Source organism: Triplophysa dalaica, chromosome 14, assembly GCF_015846415.1.
Source record: "Triplophysa dalaica isolate WHDGS20190420 chromosome 14, ASM1584641v1, whole genome shotgun sequence".
NCBI lineage: Eukaryota > Metazoa > Chordata > Actinopteri > Cypriniformes > Nemacheilidae > Triplophysa > Triplophysa dalaica.
In genome coordinates, this window is record NC_079555.1 from 13,612,674 (window position 1) to 13,621,389 (window position 8,716).

Below are 8,716 nucleotides of genomic sequence, written 5' to 3' on the forward strand. Positions count from 1 at the left end.
TGATCTGAAGATGTACTTTTGGTAAAAATCAAACAGAAAATATTCATGAGAAGTTAAAAGGTGGGCGGGATCAGAAAAGTGGGACGCTACCCAGAAGGCCAGTGTAATCCCTACGACACTGAAATCAGCCAGCTCCATCTGCCTCTGTTCCTCTGCTGAGATCACAGTGATTCTGCTCATCTTTATCTAGATTTAAGAGTGCCATATCTTTAACAAAAGGATTTCTTGACGTGTTTTAAGAATATGAAAAGATGTTGCTCAAGTATGTAATTCTTGTTAGTTGCTGTTTAACATTTTGAACTTGTTTTTATTGTTTAACATAATCTCACTGGAAATATCTTGGATGTAAACCCAAAAGATTGGAACCAACTTTGAGCACCACATCAAATAGAGGGTCGTAGAAAAAGTCATGAGCATTAGATTAGATAAGATATTGGCCGTTTCTCAATTCCAAGAACGCAAAGAACGGACCTCTCTTCTCGTGGATACCGTCCTTACGAGGCAGCCTCGGAAGAAGAAACGCGGATGGACGCGCCACAATGGCTTCTGTGACTTCAAGCAGGTTCAATACGTACAAGTCTGCATTGGATGCATCCTTGATATCCACAAGACATCTACTTTCATGCATATTTAAGTATTGGAACCGGACTTTGACGGTTGATGTTCAGCGAGAAGAAACAAGTTTGCTGAAGGACACATATTAAGATGCATTAGCATTAGCAAATTGGTATAAAATAGGGCTCACCTTGTTGGATTTTTTTCCTCCCAGCAAAAGTTTTAACTTTAAACTTTAGCTCAATACTAAACAAGATCTGTGATTTATGGTATTTTATTAAAAATCCCAACCCTACAATAAATGAGATTAATTTGTTCTCGGGATATGAAGCGTATATTGAGGCAGGTGACTGCTGGGAGGCAGAAAGTCATCTTATAGTCATTTTGACATTAGGAAAAATGGATTATCTCCCATTTGGTGCTGAGGCATTTGGAGTCAAGCCTGAACTTGTCTTTTGCTGAATTTGGCTACCAGTGAAAATGTGCACATCTGCCAGAACTTTAAAAATATGTTGCGTTCCGACTACGTGTTAATTTACTCTCCCTCCGAAGGGATTTATTGCTATTTAAGAGTGCGTCTGTATTTATACGGCTGTTCACACATAAGCATGGACAAATACATAAAAATGCCACTTTATACCTTAAACCTGAACATAAACAGGAATGACCCATGTTGTGACCCCCCTTACCTTTTAAAAACACAGGCAACATCTACAATGGAACAATATGGAATACCAGAATAGTATTTCAAACAAGACAGAAAAAAAAGAAAACATGTTTGGTTTCGATTTTGTTAGATGGCTAAATAAGTAGCCGGGGAGCGGGGGCTCATGTGGTCAATTCTCCCCGGGATTCAGTTTCCTTTGAGAGTCCCAGACTGCACAGCCTGAGGTTTTTGAAGCCCCTGACTGTGCGGGCCCACAGGCCAAGTCCATAATCCATCCCTGACCATGCACACGGTCTACTGCACGGCTTTTGAATCTATGCTGAAGAACTGAAAAAAACCTTCATCCACATTTAATCACAATGCTCTGGTGTTTTTGTCATTTCCATCAGAAGTTTATGTTGGATCAACATCAGTCACTCTTTTTGTGAGCAGTGCTATTTGGTAGCATACATGTTTAACTACTATTTCGACTGACAAGGGTACTTACTTTCAGCTTTAAATTCTGACTTGATCTGAAGACTGTTGTTACATCACTGATCAGGGTGCAGGTTTGATGAAGGACCTCATCTTGATGGCAATCTTCTGGCATTGTACATCGGAGCTGCAGATGGTGGTAATGGCCATTCCCCGATTCTGTTCAACATGCTCTGAAGGAGGAGGAAGCACCTGCTGGTTCTGGGATGCCTGCTGGGGGAGGATTCAGAACAGGCTTTAATTAAATGCTTATCTTACAACTGAGAGAACTCTTCTCTACAACTGAAGGAAAATGAAAATGTCTTCGTATTACAAATATGTCTCATATATACTGTATACAAACTGGGCTTTGGTCCAATTGCTGGAAATGGCTTCATTGCTCGCTGTATGGGGCTGTTTATGGTTTCAGTTAGACACAGGGAGGAACCGGGGACATTATAGCTTCATTAAAATGTTGGGTTGGAGATTTTTGTTCTGCAGAACCAGATGATGCCTCAGATATGTATAAAAATGAGTCTTATTAGTTACCGCTTAAATATTGCATTTTAAAAGAAAAGGTTTCTCATTTCATCACTACATACAGCTCTGGAAAAGAGACCTCCCCAAAATTATTTCATAATGTTTTCAGGTGTGTATTTACTATTAAATAAACGTTTTTGCTTTATTCTGTGAACTTTTGACCACATTTCTCAGAAATTCACTATAACATAATTTTTTTTTGCATTTATTTTCAGAAAATAAAACTGGTCCATACAAGCTTTCAGGTGTCGAATTCTAAAAAAAATAATCCTTAATTTTTAAGGCACCCATTGACTTGCATTGGTGTTGTGTCCATAAAATAGAGGTGAATGGGTACCGGTGCTGATCGGTTCCCAACTTTCTTCAAAATATCTTCTTTTGTGTTTTGCAGAATATAAAAAGTCATACAGGTTTGAAATGACAAAAGGGTGAGTAAATGATGACAGAATTTTTATCATTTTTCTTTAGTTTAAGAAAAATGTGTATTTGGTGAATAAAGCATGCTTTTCATGACTCTGAGTTCTTTCACATTGCTGTTGAGCTTTGTTGAGGTTTGCTTTTGTTGTAAAAAAAACTCAAATGAAATGGCCACAATATGTGTAGAAATGTGTAAAAGACCACCCATTGGCCCAACGACGGAATCCAATGTCGTGGTTTAAGGGATCTCCTGTTCTGCTTCTTCTCAGCGATTTCTACATGAAGTTATTTAAGAACTGTTACAATATAGTTACAATATAGAAAACTCCAATTTCAATATAATATAAAATAACTTGTATGTCATTTCAAATGTATCTGTTAATAAGCGTTAATTTATCTATAAATCTTCATATTTTAATATTTAATATTAGAGTTATTCTTTCAATTGGGACCTGCAGTCGCTCAGAGTCTCACGCCGGCCGGCCTCATGGATCTCACGGACACAAAACGGTCAGTTCCGATCTCTAGTCAGAGGTTGCCGGGTAAACTAATATCATTAAGTTTGGCCACGATATGCTTGCTCAGAAACATAACAATAGTTATTTTAGTCACGATCATGCAACTTGCTAGGCCAGATGATAGGTGGAAATCATGTGAGCTTTAGCAATGCTCCTTTAAAAAATCTAGTATAAACTAGCCCTACCTATCCTGACACATCGATTTTGCGGTAACAGAACAGGTTCCTTTTAATCTCTTTGTAATAACAAACTTTGAAGAATTCAGATAATATTAACAATAACAATTTATTACACCAGGCAGGCACAACATTAATTAAAATCATAGAATGCATATACAAAGAAATTCCTAATTTACTATGCAAAGATTATCAACGAGATTGGTGTAGTGCGCAAAATGAGTGATTCACACATGTGGTAAGTGATTTATTACGTTTTTTCGATATTTGGTAACTATCATAGTGGTAACTTTATATAGAGGTATCTACATTCGCGTTTCACATTGGTAACCCCGGATTCAGCCTCCATCCGCGGGGACCGAAGGAGTCTTGCGCGGGGTTTCAGCAGCGCCGTCGCGGTAAGATTTCAAACATTCTCCGTCGCTATAGCACCTGAGGACAGAAGTTGTTCATGTTATTTAGAGTTTTTGTACAAATCAGGAGCGAAGTCGGTATGTGACGAGCTACAGTTCATTGTATTAGTAAGTTGACGGTTGTTTTTTTAATGTTGAACATCGCGCACGCCGTAGACTCGGTAAAAGTTACATGCTTCGACAGTTGTGATACCACACTCGCTCGTGATTATTTTCTGGTGTAATTCAAATTTGCAAATGCAGTCATCCGTTAAATCGAGCGCCCAAATTAAAACAAGTCACTAAAGCTTGAGGTAAGTCGTTGTTCACGGAGGATAGCCCGGTAAAGTGATTAATGTACGTAACCATCTAGATATACAGTTTATGTATCGGAGGCCAGATGAGAGCTGTAGCAAAAGACGTTACCGACACCCTCATCGTTAGAGCAGGACTGTCGAACAGATAGGACCGTGGGATGGTGGGAGTGAGACGACCCGTTACAAAATACTAGTGTGACAATTTCTTGACCGTGACATCCCTAACGTTAGTTAGCTTACATTTCTGTATAAGTACGGTTTTAAGTGTAAATTAATCTGTGTAATTTGCTTAGAGTTTGTTTGTATAGTCACTTATACTAAAATGTAGTTTAAATGTAAAAAGCTTAAAGATAAAATTGTATAGTAACTATTAACTATTGTCACATGTGGTATTGTTTGTTTTAAGACACACTTTGCCATGCAGGCCACTGGATGCTGACTACTGCAGGTTAGGTTGTGTGTGACTGTGACGTGCTCAGCACAGCTTCATGTCTGGCCTTCCCACTCTGTTCATAGCATGTTACATATTCAATCTTGAGTACCAGGATGGGGCAAGCGTGTATCTTGGAGTCCAATGAAAGGTATTAGTTGAACAACTTCATTACCTGCATTTTATAGATATGTTAATGTTATATACCTGTTAAGACCTTTAAAACAATATTTCTCAACGAGAGATGGATTTTTTTAGGGCAAATTATTTAGAAGTCTCCGCTATTTAACACTAGCAAGCTAATGATTTAATTCATGTGTTTTAATATAATATATTTTGGACATTTAATATATAACATTTTGTTTTTCCTGACTCTTTGTAGATATTAATCCAGAGAGTGGAACAAGAAGAAGCATCATCTAAAATGCCAGGAAACAGAAGAAACAGGTTGCAGTGAACCCACATGTTGCCGCTCTACACAATGATGAATTTTCATTGTAATCGATGAAAAGTAAGAAGCACGCACACACACAGACACACACACACACGCACACACACACATACACACACGCACACAAACACAGAGATCTCATCATTGAATTACATCATATTATTCTCTGACTGTATATGTTGTCCTCTGTTTTTCTCTGACTATAAATTGAATATCTAACATTATTCTCTTGTTTTGTTTCCATAGTTCTAGCTACTTGTTGTGCTCTGATGGATCAAGATGTGGACCGTTTTACAGACTCACTTGGGCCTTGTTTTGCAATTTTGTTTCATGATGGTAATGTTGGTTAACGCGTTGTTTAAACATGAATGTTTAAAGAGCCATGTTGGATACTATGAAGTTGAAACTGAATAAAATTATTTCATGTACAACAACGTACACAATTCGTCTGTAATGTATTTTTGTATCAATTACAAATTAAAGTCAAATTAAACACTGTATATCCAGTATGCAAAACGTACTGGAAATACAGTGATTTATGTATTTCTTCTAAATAAAATAAATTAAAATCAAGCAATTTGTTGTAAAAAATACAGCATTATACTGTTGATAAAAAAAACCCCACAAAGTTTATCATACCTGGTAAAATCGAGACACAGTTGCAGTGTGGGAAGTTCTGGTTACAGATGCTTCAAAATCGAGATGTACAGCTGCAATGTGGGAAGTTCTGGTTACAGAAGCTTCCTCGAGTCTTTTGCCAATTCACCTTATATACCCAGATGTAACAAAGCCAATGGTCAGCGAGAAACTTGGTTTGTTTGTTTTCTCGTCAGTGAAGAGAACATTAAAGGAGATCTCAATCTACATGTAAACAGGATTCCATGAAGAGAACATCAAATGAGATCTCAATCCACATATAAACAGGATTCCCAGAGAAAGTCACACCTCTTTGAGGAGTGCAGGTGATGGATTAGAGTTAAACAGTTATGATATACTCTCTGTTAGATTTGAAACAACTAGACCTTTTTTCCCATCGCACCATGATCATTAAAACAATACCAAACATGAATCATTAAAACTTCATACTATGACAATAAATGATACACACAGAATAAAGCATAAGCATTTTCCTAGTGATCAGGGCCTGAAGAGATGAAGGGGAGAGGTGTGATAAGAAGAGGGGGTTCAATTCCTGGGCATCAACAAAACCTGAGGGGAGGGCAGGATATCATTCCTCAGAATCTAGCAACAAATGGGGTTTGATTGTGTCGTGTCCTAGCATCAAAAACAACCTTAATTCTCAGGACTTTTCCAGCTGCCTTACAAATGTGAATTAAAAGCAAATTTGAAGTGATCTCTTAATGTTTTCCAGAGCTCATGTCGATATATCTGAAAACTCACCTCTTCCGAGAGCACTTCGCTTTATGTTACAAATGAATAAAAAAGTGTTTTTTCCCAAAATTCACTATGTACTGTCTTATACAATCTGAATGTTGTGACTCAACCTTTTTCGCAGAGGCACTTCTCGTGACTATTGCCTTTTTGAAGACGAATCGCTTGTTGTGGTGCTGAACCGTAAATCGTTTTGGATTAAGGCAAAGTGTAAATGCTAAGCACACAACGCTTTACCAGCAGATAACATTTAAAACCATTGTTTAGGTATAATGGATGCTTGACAGGTGAGTTAGTGGTGTTTTATTGTTGCCCATGATGCATCAGGACAGATAAGTGTGTACACTACAAATGTGATGTGATCACATGCGTCTTCTGCAAAAACGATCGGATCACAACCTTGTATCTATCTATCTATCTATCTATCTATCTATCTATCTATCTATCTATCTATCTATCTATCTATCTATCTATCTATCTATCTATATATATATATATATATATATATATATCTTCCCCTCTCTCTTGCCTGACTTAGATCAGATCACCTGAAATGGATGTTGATACCAGGAGTAAACATAGCCATACCTACGCATACATACAAACAGAGTAACCCTGGAAAATGCATTGTTTATTTTCAAGGACAGCAGACCAAAAGAGCCGAGACAAGGCTGCAGGTTATCCTACAAACCTACAAACCATGCACATATGACATCTATAATCTCTGAGCATACAGCAGTGATATACAACCTTAGAAAAAATAGATTCACCCCTGCTGCCTTTAGCAAAGTCACTCTGAGCCACAAAAGCATTCGCAAGCCTTCACCTGCTGCCACACAGAAACGCTGATCTGAGATCATATATTTTTTTTCTTTCAGCGTGAGAGCAATGTCAACGGCGAGGGATATCTCAGCCGACTTACTAGCCAACATGGCCATCAATCAGGCCTAAATCAATCACGTTGGCTGTCTCCCACAGGAGAGAAAGTGAACCCGGCCCTAATGGTGGTCACTGGACTGGAAGCTACAGCTCTGATATAATCAGCAGCGGAGCAGCGAGGTTGCTCTGTCCGGTCACGGACACGCTCGCCGGGTGGCTGCGCTGGGTCAGACGATTGCAAAGTGCATGCAGTACATGAATAATTTTGCAACCTATAAGGCAGCTGGTAGAGTTTCTGCAAAATGCCGTGACATTTTATTTTGTGTTTTGACATGTTTCAAATTGAAACAGAATGTTTGGGTGGGGCACAAGACAAAGATCTCGTTCTTCTTGTGTGTTTGTTTAGGCTTAGACAGTGCCATGTAAATTCACATCAATGTTGACCCTTTTCACGTTGTGATAAGCCACTTTGTAAGTTTTGGAATTCTGCAAAAAAGTCTTTGTAATCTTTAAACAAAATCTAAAAATGAACTTGAGGGGTGATACTTTTCTGATGACATCAATTGGGCAGAACATGCATTAAAGGAGGGGTCTTCCAAAATGAAAATTCTTGCATTATTTACTTTATGTTATTTTAAACTTATATGACTTTATTTTATCCTCAAAACAAAAAGAAGATATTTTAAAGAATGTTTATAACCAAACAATACCCATCCCCATTGACTTCCATTTTATGGATACAAAACCTACAACTGACGTTTCTCAAAATATCTTCTTTTGCATTTAACAGAAGAAAGAGGTACATAGAGCTTTTGGGTGACATGAGGTTGAATAAATCATAAAATATTTTTTTGCGTGAGCTATCCCTTTGACCCCTCCAATCAGTTTGCAGTGGAAAAACAAGCCACGCCCTCTATTTCCTTCAATTCTCATTTCACTCTGAAATACACAATACAAAAATTTATTTCTTGCAACTTCCGGTTCACACAGACTTTAAAGGAAGGAATAGTCTCATTATAGAGATATTTTTGGATGAAATGTGGATATGCCCATACTTTTAAGATGAGTCATCCATATTTCAGTATGTTGTTTTGTAATAGAAAGACTGTACATTTTCAATTTGTTTATCTATTAAAAACAATATTTTTGTAAATGTTAAGAGTGCACCCAAACAGATGCCCTCAAAGCTAACAGTCAAAAGCCAAAAAACTCTCATTTAACTGAAGGGTAAAACAATTAATCAAAACAATAAAACAGGACATGACTATAATACAAAGTGATTTTCAGCAAATCCTCAATTCTAAAACAACTAAGCGGGGATCAGATTTTCGAGCACATGTAATAATGTGGATGAGGTCTTTGACCCCCCACTCACGCACTCTTCTAATGGATAACTGATAATAACAGAGCGGCCTGTAGAATGACAGAATGCATTCCACAGATGGCATTGATGGGGTTTTATTTTAACAGACATCCACAATTGCATCTCTGCTTTTAATGCCCCCGTATATCAAACCCTTTAAATCTGC

The 8,716-nt window shown here is 37.7% G+C and overlaps 1 long non-coding RNA gene across 1 annotated transcript; it reads left to right on the forward strand.

Annotated features, from left to right (window-relative positions):
- The first annotated feature begins 3,769 nt into the window (after positions 1–3,769).
- On the forward strand, positions 3,770–5,342 carry LOC130435855 (uncharacterized). The gene is made up of 3 exons (XR_008908863.1): positions 3,770–4,616; positions 4,848–4,976; positions 5,163–5,342. It is a non-coding gene; the product is annotated as an uncharacterized LOC130435855 (long non-coding RNA).
- Positions 5,343–8,716: the final 3,374 nt, after the last annotated feature.